The sequence below is a fragment of the Podarcis liolepis genome (assembly GCF_965112155.1).
Source record: "Podarcis liolepis genome assembly, chromosome: 2".
Lineage (NCBI taxonomy): Eukaryota > Metazoa > Chordata > Lepidosauria > Squamata > Lacertidae > Podarcis > Podarcis liolepis.
Window position 1 is genome coordinate 76,908,574 of NC_139555.1, and position 15,134 is coordinate 76,923,707.

The 15,134-nt window shown below is 40.3% G+C and overlaps 1 protein-coding gene across 13 annotated transcripts in view; it reads left to right on the forward strand.

The window, feature by feature from the left end:
• Positions 1-15,134, forward strand: part of ATP2B2 (ATPase plasma membrane Ca2+ transporting 2) — a 365,380-nt gene that overhangs the window by 140,330 nt on the left and 209,916 nt on the right. For all 13 annotated transcript variants that reach the window (XR_014522401.1, XR_014522402.1, XR_014522403.1 and 10 more), the window contains exon 3: positions 3,788-3,879. The gene's annotated coding sequence lies outside the window, so the exon portion shown is untranslated. The remainder of the gene's footprint in view (positions 1-3,787; positions 3,880-15,134) is intronic.

Sequence of the window (15,134 nt, forward strand, 5' to 3'; positions counted from 1 at the left end):
TTGTAACTTGAAGCCATTGGTGATCTCCTCTCACTTCTTCCCACACATTATTTTTGGGGTTCTCCAGAGCCCGCAGAGCCAATTTGGGGGGACTTGGGGTGCACAGGGGGAGGAGAGGGGGAAAGCCCTGTTGCATTAGCTCAGCTGCATCCAGCGCATAGTGCTTTAAACACTATATACAATTATATTGGTAATTTTTACAGCCCTGTAAAGTAGGTCAGTGTTATCATTCTTAGATTATGATGTGGGGTTAGATGAGTTTGAAAAAAAACCCATCTACTGTAAGCATGGGGGCAGTGATGGCTGCATGCATTTTAAACTAATGCAAAGGCAAAGGATGTTGTAATAATTTAAAATTCAAATGTCACTCTGAATGCCATTACTTGAATGTGCTTCTAATCTTTATTTAATCTTTATTTTTACAATCTTGCCACCTTGTGGTGTGCTTTGGCAATGAAAGTTTGATTTAAATTCCTTTTAAACTTGATGCATTTTATAATGCAATATGCAAATGACAGGAATAGTCCGTGGAACATATTGAGCAATCTGATTATGAACAGTGTGATTTAGTTTTCTCTGTTCTGCCTTTAGCATATTGCATTTTTGGAGAAGTAAATAATTCTGTTAAATAAAATTTCCCAAAACAAAACACTGTTGCGTGACCCCGATCTTTAAGCAGTGTGACTTTCCAGGAGTTCCACCTAGGGTCTGTATTTTCTTTTGGGAATGAGGCACAGCAGAGACCGTGGTGCCTTTATGATATATGGTTTATTTACACATATATACAACCTGAGGCTACAATGGAGGGGTTCACAGCATCAACACCCCAAGAGGGTCTTGCTTCTCCATTGGCCGCAGTCTTGGATTCAACCAGAAATCAACCACCATTCTCTGACCCTCTATCCAGCTTTTGCCTTTAACAGACAGCAGCCTGCCCCCCCCCCAGGTCACATCATGGCCAACCCCAAAACTCTAAATCAAACTCTGACTTTGTCTTTTATCTCCAAGTTGGAGGAGGAGCCCCACCCATTTTCTGTCTGACACAGAGTCTCCTCTCCTTGGCATTCTTAACAGCTCATTACCTTTTCATTGTTGACTCATCTTCCATGCAATTACCTCATGAGGAAGATGGCCTGGCTTATATTTTAACAATTGCTGGATCCAGGGGTTCAGGAAGCTTGATTAAATTCTAACACTTACTGGGTTCAGGAATTTAGAAGCGTCTTGTACCAACAAACTCATAACAACACTAGAACACTAAAACCTAGTAATAAAATGAATCCTTTCTCCTTGTTCATGGGACCATGTTTATCTGAGGCCATTTTAAATCTATACTTTCTAGTGAATGTTTACTCCCTCCACCATATGCTCAAAAGAGCCAGCAACTGATCTATGGAAAATTGCAGTCTGGATGAACACACAACAGGGGCTTTGTTTCTATCTTGGGCTTTGTTCGCAACATGAATAGCACAGCACCCTGGTATATGATGATGTCATTGCCATGCTCCAGGGCTTCTTATTTCAAATGTGAAATGAAATTCTTAGACTCACTGAGAATGAAGATTAGATCAATCAGGCTAGACTAAGTAAACCTAGAAAATAAAAATCCTAACTAAATGAAAATGAATGAAAACCTTTCTGCAAGCAATGGCAACCCAAGCACAGAAGTGTCCTGCATGCTGTACTTTCCAAGAGCAGACTGAAGGTAGGATAAGACATTGTCCTCACCTTTTCCCCCACTTCCATTTCTGATGTAAAGTAGACTCCTCAGAGAGATTGTTGGACACTTTGATTAGAATGTGTCTGAATTAAAGTGTACAGCATCACACGGAAGAGCTTTGGGTGGGAGGAAAGAGGTGGTCTACCTCTTTTGTTGTTATCTTTGCTGTTGTATCATGCAATATGATATAAATTCCATTTTCTCTTGAGCATGGTGGAATCTGCTAATTGATGGATAAAATAGACACTGATTAATGGGAAATTAGCAGCAGCCACGTGACCCGGAAGTGTCTCCGGACAGCGCTGGCCCATGGCCTCTTAAGTGAGATGGGCGCACAACCCTAGAGTTGGACACGACTGGCCTGTATGGGCAGGGGTACCTTTACCTTTACCTAGCAGCAGCCAAAAAATATTCACCCCAAAGCATCTGGAAGTTACACCCATCTGCAAGGGATGGAGGGGCCTGATTGAACTTTGGATTTTGCTGTGCTCAGACCTGTTAGATTAAGTGAGGACACACCATTGGAACTACTACTGTTTGTACTTAAAATTTATTGCCAGCTATATGCTGGTTGCTGCTGCATAGAACATGGCACTGGCCCACAGAGTATAACCCAGTACTATTTTGGGCATGTGCTTCTGTTCCCCAGCAGTAGTTGCCCAATCAGTAAAACATATTTATTTTGATCTGGATTATTATTATTTCTTAATTGCTGCTCATTTTCTTAATCACTACTCAAGTTTTAACTGGTGCTGTTGAAATTTAAGGGGGCATTAACTGGATGCTGATGATTTCTCCTGAAATTTTATACACGGCTTTGAAGGGGCAGTTACCCCTTTAAAAATGGCACACAAATAAGGAAATAAAACAACATTGCACATCGTTTTAAGTCACAGTTTGAATTAAGTAATGCTTTAAAGCGAACACATGAGCAATGTGTTGGGGGCAGGCTGCTCAAAAGTCCCTGGGGTGTTCCTGACCCACTCCCTCAGTGTGTCAGAGAAGTCGGCAGTGGCTCTCTTCCTGTTACATGCTCCCCTTTGTTCTTGGCTTGCCATCATGGTTTGTTTAGGAGAGAAACAGTGACAGCCAGTGAGGCGGCATGGGGTAGGGCACTGTTGCACCGCACACTGCATTGGGAAGCTATGAGCCCCCCACCAGCTGCTAGTGGGGGGAAAACAAAGCATGAGTACTGACTTGCTGCAATGGCATGCCAGCCTCTGGTTTGTTTCTTCTGCTGCAGGGGAAAGGAGAGAGCAGGGGCGAAGCAACTAATAAACATTTTAGCAGTGGTACATGCAGGCCACACATTATTGAAGCGTTGTGTGCAAACTGGGCCTATAAATCTTCACCTGTAAGATCATTCTATAATTCTATCAGATTTCTGAAAGAGAACCAGCAGGCTGTATATCCTATTGCTTGGGACAGGACAAGTGTGAAATGCCCTATACTAACTTTGCAAGCAGGTTTGATGCTTCAGATATGAGATTGAAATGGACCTGAAACTAGAGCCAGTGAAATGGTGGCATCAAGTCAGATGTTCTGCATCACTACCAGCAAAGAGGAGGAGGAGACTCAGCACTGTTATTTGATGGAAGACCCACATCTCCTATAACATCCAAAATGTTTTAGCCTCTTTTCATGCTGTTTATGTCATTAATGCAAAACAATGTGGGAGTGAAATCAAATGCACATTCTAGTTGATGGCATTACCATCTGGTGAGATTAAGCAAAAACTGATTTTTACATGTGAAATTCATTTATTTATTTTTAATAAGAGGGAAGGCTTAAATGTCTTAGGCAGCATACCTGCTATAAAAGCTCAGTGAGATTATACAATGTTCAATGGGCAAGACTGAACATTTTCTTGTATGTAAGGTATAACTGAGACATTAGGAGAACCCTTCATGAACTTATATCTATAACCATACATATATTGTCAGAATCTTATAAATTCCAATCTGATATCACAGTATTGTAGTCTGCTGCTATTCTCCTACTTCACTTGTGTCCTTTATAGCTTGTCATCTTGAATCTTTCTGTTGTGTTTTTTTCCTCTCCCCCCAGTTGCGACATCAAGATTGATTAACCCTAGAAGAAGCTGGTGATGTGACTCCAGTTCCAGTTTATCAACTCATTTCTAAGGATAAATCAGCACTGTGAGTTTTGTAAGATGTTCTCAAAGCATTCTAAATAATCTTTAGCTTATCTATTAAGCTTAAATAATCAAGTTTCATTGCTAGCAAAAAGAAACCAGTCGGGCAAATGAAAATGGTTGGTTCACTACAATCCTGAAAATATTTGGGAGGAAGGGAACACAGCAGTGTGGCAATTGTTCCATAAACTTAGAATTGTAGAGTTGGAAGAGACCTTGAGGGCCATCTAGTCCAAGCCCCTGCAATGCAGGAAACACCATCAGAGCACTCCTGACATATGGTTGTCAAGCCTCTGCTTAAAGACCTCCAAGGAAGGAGAGCTCACAACCTCCCCAGGGAGACCGATTCACGAGAATTTCAGCTTGCCAAATGGAGTGGCCCACATTATCTCACCCTGTGTGCTCTTCTGGAGATTCTTCGAACCCCACCCCAAACCAATAAGGAGGCATATGGGGATAGGAGTGGGGAAAGCCCCTTTGTGCTAGTGGATGTCCTTGCATGTGTTTACATTGGTGGGACCTTTTGACTGAATCCGGCTAAGAATCTCCCTCTTTCTGAGAATGCCGTTCTGTTCTATATTATGAAAAGACTGACACTGTAGGGCTATATGGATGTTCAGTTAGAAACTAATAGTGCCGTCCTATACATGTCTACTCAGAAGTAAGTCACTTGCCTTTCCTTGGCTTATTCCTAGAAAAGTAGGTATAGGATTTTTTGCAGCTTAACAGCACATATTAATTCATAAGAAAGTCACATTTAATTCAGTGAGGCTTGCTCCCAGATCATGGGATTGCAGCAAGAAAGCTTCAATGAACTCAGTGGCACTTTTCAATCTACATGCGCAGGACCATGTTATAAAAGAAGCACATTTTAACACTTGATACTAGAATTGCATTGATAGAGAATTATTCAAGGGAATATAAAATTAGTAGTTGATCTGTCTGCAGTATCCTTCATGGCAGGAATCATTTTCTGGTATTCTGATTGCACCCCCTCCCCGAACAGAATTTAGATTATTTGCATTACACAATCAAGCTCATTTTCAAAGTATTTTGTATGTGCATTTGAGTCTTATTCATATAAGATGCAGAGATTATCTAAATGTTATTTTACATGGAAATGTGTATTGTGTTCTGGTGATGCACTGTTACTTTCCACAACGTGAGCTAAATGACAACATTACCTGCAATTCTCAAACCAACTCACAATGATTTAAATCATATTTCATTAGAGTAAGTGTATTACTTGAATTGCATGCCCTTAGCTATTAAAGTAAAAAAATAGTCTTATTGACTGAAATGACAGAGGATCCTCAAGAATTCAGGTTTTCAAAAAGTGGGATAAGTAGGAGTGTTACTTACTGGGTATTACATTGACATTGAACTCCCATGGATGGCACAGAAGAATGGTAATTATTTCTCCATAGTCCTTATTGCAGAGGCACTTAAGGTTTAATATTTACTTGCATAGAGGACAGTATGATGCATTTTTCTATCTCCCATAAGTTCCTTTTAAATTCTATAGCTAGCCGCAGTTCCCAAATTTTATGTGTCTAGATAATGGCCTATATCTTATCAATTTAAAACAGAAGGCATTTTCATATGGTCTGTGCCAACCATTTTATTATAATTATTAATTCAGTGCATCATAAGTATGGCCACTTACTCAATCATTCCTATTGCACTGCATTAATCAATTAATATTACACTAATTTGTATTTTGGTGTGTGGTGTAAATTGAAGAGAGACAAAAATGTGATCTTTCAAATATCCTTAGCCATGCTTTAATGTGTTCTTGAAAGTGAGTTCTTTCTAATACTTAAGTAATCAGACATTCAAATGCCTGTCTTTGGAAGATTAAAACACACTGAAATCCTGATCCTATAGATCTTTGCAATAGTCACATACGGAGTTCATCCACACTTCTGGTTGAGCTCTGTACCATAAACTCTTGGTACAGGTCAGAGAGGTTTCTCTTTCGTCCCACCACTTTCCCTGGGAAAACCCGCTGTTTAGGATGCTGGCTACGTTGACCGAAAACCCACGCACAAAAATTATTGCACTGTGAAATGATGTGTTTATTTTGCTTCTCTAGACTTACGTAATCTCTGCAATGCAAAATAAAATTAGATTTGCCAGATGTCTGTGCTTCACTCATATAGGACATTGTATTATTTTTCAAATAGTAAAAAGCTAATGGGGCCAGCAACTGTTGCCAGAGTTTGCACCTTGCAGTAGGGCAGCCTATAATGCCAAGGGAAGGCTATGCCATGTCATCTCATTTCAATATTGGTAGAAGTCATCAAGCTTCACATTCCTTAGCTATTAAAATATATAGATTACCACAATACAGCAGCACTTCCAGATTCCAGATTGTGTCCATGCCTGCATTTGTATAGCCTGTTTTTCTTCCATCCCACATTGTTCATCTGATCTTTTTGACATGATTGCCATTTTCACACCACAGCTAGGTGTCACTTACTTTCTTTTTGAGCCTCATTGCTATGGAACTGTTCACCTTGCTATTACTCTGAAAGCCTCAGGGAAACAGCAGCTTTCTTGTAGGAGATGTGTGATTCACAACAGAAAAGGCTTTTTCCTGTCAATCCATCTTGAGCTAGTACTGAAATGAAAACAAAATCAATGACACGCACCTTGGTATATCCGACTAACTACAACTCCCCACCCGTCACTGTCTATTAAAACCACATTGGCTATGCATATAATTGCATCTATTGCAGAATGGAGTAATTGTTGGCTAGCTGCGATCATGTAATGTGACTTTGTGCAGGGCATTTACTTAAGGTCTTAGGTTCCGAATACTGCAACTCATTTTAACTTGTTATTTTTTTCTAATTGCGGTAGTGTGATTGAGCATGCCTCTGTGACCTGCCTGAAATTCAGTTGTGTTTGCATCTGAGAGATTATCCCACTTTTTACAAAGTACCATATGCCTCAGCTCTGTGGAGCTACATGGCAGGAGACAAGATGCATTCCTGTTCCATAATTGCATAAGCCAGATGAGAGCTTCTGCCCTCAGTTGGGCTCCCAAGCATATTGGAGCAATCCTCATTTACTTTCTGCAGTAGTCCCACAGAACAACCCTTTCCCCCTAAGGCATCAACACTTTCACCACATGCATAAACCAGAGGAACAAGGCAAGCAGATGGAACCCCTACATAGCTGTTCCACCCCCCCTCCCAGTTCATCCTCAGCCATCCTGCTGCTTCCTGCGGGCTACTGGACAACAGCACATCTTGTATAGTGGTGGAGTTAATGGGCTCATCTCTGCTGTTTCTGTCCACATGCCTTTCATCTCTCAGCCCTCCTTCCCTTGCTTCTTCCTGCCTCCCTTTGCCTTAATATCCCAGCCAAATAGAATGAATGCACTGCTCACCTTAGTATTTGCCTTCACATTTTGTGTTACAGAGAACAAATCACATCTAATAAGGTAGCAAGCTGGTAGAAGCAGAGGCATCTCTCCCTATTCCTTCCAGAGATGCTGCCCAAGCTGCTGCAGAAAGGACAGAAATGGGGGTGGGGAGATTGTGCACACAAGTCAAAGCTTGTGAGCCAAGCCAAGGAAGTAGCTACCTTAGTATTAAATGTGCACCTGCATGTTGGCAACTAATTTGTTTTTATTCTTATTATTACACTATGGAATTTCCTGAACCATAAAGAAGGAAGCGGTTCAGAACTACTTCCTTCTTTCTGCATTAATATATCAATATAATCATAGTGTTATTCAGAGCCTCCTTTCAACTGTACTGTACACATGTTTGCCTTTAGCTCACCACGAGCCAAAGTCTGCAGTCCTTTATTTCATAAGATCTTATTAAAGCTTTTTCATAATACAATAAGATCAAAGAAACGAGTCTAAGCAGAAACAAAATGGAACAAAAAAAAAGAAAATATAGAGTCCTTTCTCAAATGTAGCTCTTAACCCTTGTCACACACAGAAAGAGGTGGATCCTCCCAGCTCTCACCTGGGAGTTTTCTTTTCTTCTCCCAGTCTCTCGCCCTGGGAGATCTTTGCTTCCCTGCTTTTCATTTAAGGTCCTTCTGCCAACCATCCACTACCTTCATGTGTGTGTAATCCATGGACCCTGGTAACAGACCAGAGGATACCAAATAAAAATTAAAGAAAATAGAAAGAAAAGAAAGAAGGAAAATAAATAGGACTTCCAATTTTCTGTCAGTTACATAAAGGAAATCAATAAAAACATTCACTCTTGGATATTCTAATTTCTGTCAGGCAATATTTCCCCAGTTTTCAGACCAAAAATGTCTCAGATTCGTTCCTTTTCCATTTCACACAAAAAGTCCAAAAGGGATTCTCTAATTATTACCATTAATAAATGCCAGCAATGTTTTTTGTCTAATCAAACATATCAACTTTGCCTCCAATAACTTCAACAAACCATTCTTCCAATATTAAATAATAAATATTTCCATCTTTGCCCATATAAGCCAGTACAGAAATACATATAGGCATTCAAGGGTTATTATTACTGACCCCCATGTATCCCAATCAGTCAAAAAGTAATGGTAGCTGTGTTAACCCATAAGAATTCCAAAGTCCATATTAGAGACTGCAGTGTTAAGCGGTATGTAAATTCTGAAATAAATAAAACAAGCAAAGCATAATTGGGAAAACCTTTAAGTGGAGAAAGCCAAATTATTTCCCTGCCTTGGACCCTATTGTCTCATTGAAAAGGAAGCAAAATTAATTTCTGGCTGGGGATAGCAAAACAGTTTGAGCCACCTATGGCTCCAGGTTTGCCAAGGAAGAGCAATATGAGATGCAACATGCCTTACAAAAAAGGGAAGCTATTCTTATTATACAAGCACCTGGCGATAAAACAGTGTAATTAAGTTTTCATTATCAAAGAAAGTGAAATACTAGTACTGAAATTTCATTGCTAGCCAATATTCTCATGATGCCCTTATTCAAGGAGAAAACAAGGAAGTACTTTAAAGGAAATGTTAATACTGTGTTGAAAAGATTCCACACCTGAGAAGCAAATATAAATACAGTGCAGGAGGTGGTTTCTGAATAGAGTACGTGGTTTTTCAGTGTGAATTGTCATTGTGTAAAAAGGATGTGTCAGATCTTGATTTGGGTTACCCTGTCAAATATGAAATGACTTTTCTCTTTGCCCTTGACTGTGTTGTTAAAAGGCAAACACAATCAAAGGTAGAGCACACATAGTGGCATAGGGTGAAAGAATCCCTTGAAATGGCATTGTGCTTCTGTGTATGATGCAAAGAATATATGTATTTTCCCTCCTTTTCTTCAAATATTTCCCCCCTCGTTGGATCAAAATATTTTCAACTAGATACCAGATACACATTTACATACTATTTAAATTTCATTACAAATTTCTTATTTAAAAGTATGGAATGGATTTTGGTATGTGAAAACTGAAATGGACCAGAAATGCACTGATCCATCCTTATTTTGCAGTGCATTTAAGTGCTGTCCTGCCCGCCATTCCCCCTTCTCGATAAGCAACAGTGAGCTTGCCAGAAAACTAACTAGTGTAGTGGCTTTGCCTCACCTTGAGAGAGACTTCTTATTCTTATTCTAAAACTAATGCAGCAAACAACAACAACAACAAAAACCCTCAAATCAATCAAGAATGACACTGTGGAGACATTTTGATCCAGTGGGAGACACCCACTAAGGGAAGAGGAAAAGAATTTTTTTTGTGGATTCCCCTCTCTGCAACCCCCAGCACTCCAATAATCTGTTTTGAGGGACCCCAACTATGCAGAACAGATTTCTGGATAGGTGTAGGGGAAAGAGGACATCAGCAAAAGTCACTTCCCCACTTCCTCTTTTGGGGATGCATCTACTGGAGCAAGAGTGCGTGGTGGACTGATTGGACCTCACCCTATATATGCCTAGTTCTGTAGATGTAATTGTAAGATTAGGACTCTAGGGCCCCAAAATTGTGTGCTTTCTACACACTCTGTGGTCCTGGAAACATGTATGGTTCAGGAAGACAAATATGATGTACTCGGAACAAAAGTTGCTCTTTTGACTTTTCTAAGGGTTATGATAGCTATTTGGGCATATTAACCGTTTCTAAATATTGGCTGTGCTATACGCAATGTTTAATTGCTCTCCTTCTGCCACATTGGATGGCTGTTTTGTGGGTACTCTGTATAACCAACGGTTCTCCCTGTGTGGGAATAGAGCAATAAAAACATAAATGCATTTTCTCTTTCTTTCTTTCTGTTATTTTCTTTTGAAGACATGCTTTATTGCCAATTCCCATAGTCAGTCCTAATATCACCTGATGCTCAGCATCTACTCCTCAGTATAGGATGTATAGCTGATTTTCAGTACAGTAATGTTGGAAGAATTCAGCCACACTTAGTATAGAGAAGGCGGGCTCTTTATTTTCTGCAGTTGGGGAAAGAATAGGGTGCTAATTATGCGAGACAGACGCTGAAGTATGAATGAATAATTCTGAAGATGAAATGTGGTGTTTTTAATCCCATTAGCTATTAAGAAATATTTCCATCTGGAAAAGATCAGATCTTGATAGGTTTAATATGAATGTTTTTATATTGATTTAACACTTACCAGTATTGTGTTTACTGCTGTGCAGTTGTTTACATGTTTCTGAAGCAACTACTGCACACATTTTTCTGTGTTATGTAGTTGCTCTTTTAATTTTTGCACATTTATTTTTTGTTTGTATACTTGCATTATATACTGCTGCTTATTTAACCGTGTTTCTATAGCTCTTGGAACTGTATAAAGGAAAATAAGCTGAGGCAACTGTGTTAAGATGTCATCACATATTGCTAGTTTGGAATGAGAATTAGAATTTGATCTCATTGATCACCTATGCTCCTTTAACTTCACTTACAATGCTGGCACTTACCCCAAATTCAGATTAGTTAATTGGGATTTCTATACCTATACGAGAGTCAAGATGCATTTGCCACCATCTAGAGCAGGCTTCCTCAGCCTTGGCCCTCAAGATGTTTTGAGACTACAATTCCCATCATCCCTGACCACTGGTCCTGCTAGCTAGGGATCATGAGAATTGTAGGCCAAAAACATCTGGAGGGCTGAGGTTGAGGAAGCCTGATCTAGAGACTTAACCTGTGTAGATAACATCAAGGAGAGCTCCAGTTCTCTGCTTCTGTGCATATGAAACCTCCAGGATCTGACAAGTAGTCAAAACGCTGCTTTGGTTGAACTTGGTTGGCCTGTCTACCTAGCAGTTGCTTGACTTGCTGGGCCTTGCAAGGAAACATTCTGAATGGCCCCCAATAACTAAGGTCACATCTCTCAGGGGTACCTGGGGCTTTGGATTCAGCATCTCCCAAGCCACTGATTTCTTACTTGTACCTGCCCCTCTTCACAGCTTTTACACAGGCTATTGCTATGAGGAAGACTGCTGGAGGTTGCTTTCCATGCTTCTGGATGCAGAAGGTGCCTTCACAGCAGTGGAAGATTATCCTCCACATTATCCTAATACTCTCCAGCAGCACAGACTGGGGGTTAGGTTGGTCTCCATTAAAACCTGAAAGGCAGGAGTTCCAAAGTCATTTCCCGATGACCTGTTTATTGAAAGTGCATCCTGCCTGGTTTGCAGAAGGTTTGTGAGGAAGTCATACCGTGTCCATGGTTGATGGAGCATTTGTTCTGATTTGTGAGGTTATACAACATCATTCCCAGACATGGTTATCTCACACATTTCCATCCATTTCCCTGTCACTTTCCTTACTTCAAAAAGTTCAGGAGCTTTCTGGAAGCAGGTTTGTTACAGAAGAGCACCAAATCCACTTTAATTGCACAACCTGAATTTGCTGGCGTGCAGCTGAATCCTGACTGCAAAATTGCAGCAATCTGAAAGCAGCCTAACTACTATTAATCATTCTATACCTGCTTTTCTGAAATGGTAAAAGTGAGGAGTGGGGAGATACAAAATGTAAAAAATGGAATAATTTTTCTTTTGGTATGCTTTTCAGTATGCTGCAGGAAGGTTAAAAAAGACTGCTGTAAAAAAGAAGGTAGAGACAGAGAAAGTGAGATATTATGATTTCACTCTTCTCACTGGAAGAATACCTATTCTTTCCTATTTTCTGTGTTTAGATTGGTGCCTAGCAAAATTGATGTTTTACTAGGTTCCTGTCAGATTGCCTCTTTAGTACCTCATCAGGGATAGTGTTCCTGATGCCCAGAAGCTTCAGTAATTGCAGTTGCTGTACAGTGACTGCAGTGTAGCAGCAGTGGTCCTTTCCATTGTTGAATTGTGATGCCCTTTAAAGGGTATCTGTAGGGTTAATAAGATACTAATACTAACAAGGAAAAAAGGCCAACACATCGCCTCTGTTTCTTAGGATATTGTCTTGATGAATTGATTGGGGAAGGTTTGCTCATCTTTCAAGACCTTGATTTAAAATTTCAAGTTCAAATTTAATATTTGTTATTTGCAAAAACATAGTCCATATTTGTTTTCTGTTTATGAAAACATATCACTCAGGATGGCTTGCAATATTTAACATTACTGCATTATGCAGTTGTTCCAAAACTGTTAGTTGAGGCTAATGTCGAAGACATACATAGAAAGGATAGGGAACCATTTTTAATGATATGACCCAAAGTAACAAATAAAGTAAAAAACAGAACCCAACCTGCTGGTGAATTCTAGCTGTGCAGAAACTTGGTGGCCTTCACCATTGATTCTGTCAGTGTCTCCAGCTAAAAAGAATGACCATAGCTGTTTTGGAATCTGGATCTGACAGCAACAGTAAGGATATTGAAAGTGAAATAATGACCTTTAACGTTGACAATTATACTACTGGCACCATTTGTTAGATCATCTGTTTATTGACTAAGCAACTGAAAACTAAATACCGGCACACTATTTAAAAATCTCTCTGTTCAAGAACACTGTGAGTGACACCAGCTTTGTGTTTTCTGTGCTTCAGTTGCCAGTATAATAACAGTCACAAGGAAGTAATGACTACTGTGTTTGTTTATACAGTGGTGCCTCGCAAGACGAAAAGAATCCGTTCTGTGATTCTCTTCATCTAGCGGTTTTTTCGTCTTGCGAAGCAAGCCCATTGACGGATTAGCGGATTAGCGCTATTAGCGCTATTAGCGGCTTATCTGCTGATCGGATCAGCTGATAAGCGGCTTAGCGGCTTAGAAAAAGGGGGGGAGGAAAAAAAAACAGCAGGAACTCGCAAGACATTGTCGTCTTGCGAAGCAAGCCCATAGGAAATTCGTTTTGCGAAGCACCTCCAAAACAGAAAACTCTTTCATCTAGCGAGTTTTCCGTCTTGCGAGGCATTCGTCTTGCGGGGCACCACTGTATTTCCTATATGACCCATAAGATTTCCGTAGCAACTTACATTGTTGCTTTACTCACCAAACCTCATCCATTCTACTAAGAGATACTAACTTGGCTTCACTAGGTGATGTATTTCCTCAGGTACTGGAGTGCAGCAGGTACCTCCAATTCAAGGATAATATGGTAATATGCATAAAAGAGAGGGGACTTAATGAATGTTTTGTTCCTGGGTTCACACAACTTGGGAAGACATCCAACAAAGAAATAAATTTATAAATGCAAATGTTAAAAAAATAAAATTCACAACACAGCATGGAAAATGACAAAACAGGAGTGTGCTGCATCTTCTCAAGAATAACAAAACAGAAAATAGTCAATAACACCCAGAAACTACTTTCATATGCAGCCAACACAGGATGGAAATTATTTTAGCTTACACACTGTTTTAGCATTCATAAAAGAGCAGAATCTGGGGGGTGGGATATAATAAAAAACCTGCTTAGAGTGTTTTGGCCATTGGAGCTACATTTAAGTATACAATACTATTATTTATTTAGTATTGTAGTACTATAATATTTATCATATGTTTAGTTAGCAAACAAAATACTTTTGTTTGTTTGTTTAAATGTGCTTTTAGTCTACCCTTCCTTGATAACAAGCCCAAGGCAGGGTACAATAGAGTAGAGTAAGACATAAAACAATCCAACAATATGTGTCAGGGTAGATGAAATACAAAACCAGAACAGGGATAATACAGCAATAAAGCAGCCAACCATATGAGAAAACAGATGTATTTGCAACTGACAAGAGAAATTCAATAGAGTATCTGAGGGGAGGGCATTCCACAGTCATGGGGCTACAGCAGAGAAGGCCCTTTTATAGGTCACCACAATGGCATGACTACCACTGCATGTCTCAACTCTGGGCTGTTTAGGTCCAAGTTGTTTAGAACTTAATATGCTATTAGAAGCACCTTGAGTTAATATACTATTAGAAGCACCTTGACAGGACAATTGTTATATGGTCTTGATAACTGCTCAACAACTGAGCAGCTGAAGCTTTGGGACCATTTTCAAGGGCAGCCCATTAGAATACTTTCTGGGGGTACTTTCTGGGAGTGTAGTGGATAGGCTATTCCTTTCCAGGAACTACTGTAGCCTGAGAACAAGTTGACGCTTGTAAAAGGCACTCCTGGCAAGCAAGGCACCTTGCACCCCCAGTGACAGATCTCTGAGCATCCACAGACTATGAACCTGCTCTTCCAAAGGGATTACATGCATGACCAAAACCAGGATTTACACCTAATTCCCAGACCCACAAGGTCTCTGTCTTGTCAGGATTCAGTCTCAGCTTATTCTACCTCATCCAGCCCACCGCAGCATCCAAGCACTTTAGAAGACATCTGAAGGCAGCTCTGTTTAGGGAGGTTTTTAATGACTGATGTTTTAATGTATTTTTAATATTTTGTTGGAAGCTGCCCAGAGTGGCAGGGGAAACCCAGCCAGGTGGGTGGGGTATAAATAATAAATTGTTGTTGTTGTTATCCAGAACTCACACAGCCTCACCTGATTCCAGTGTCCAGAAAAAAATAGAACTGATTTCAGCATGTTGTAGTGGCCTGGGTGGAATGGCAGAGCCATGGAAACCCCCCTAACACTGGCGTCACCATAGAAGCAAACTCCTAGGAGCTGTGGGAGCTTTAGCCCCCCCAATAAAATATTTGAGGGGGCCAGGCCTCCCCAAAGTTGATGGACATTGCCATTCAAATGGCATGAGTGCACTGTGTCATGTGATCTATTATGTGGGGCGGGTCATACCTCCCTCCCCAATGTTTCGTTCAAGTTAGCACTCCTGGGCATCACTGTAGCTCATCAGTATGGGGCTGGAATGAGGCAGGGAAGTGGCAGCACTGGGGCTGCCCTGACCCTTGAGCCAC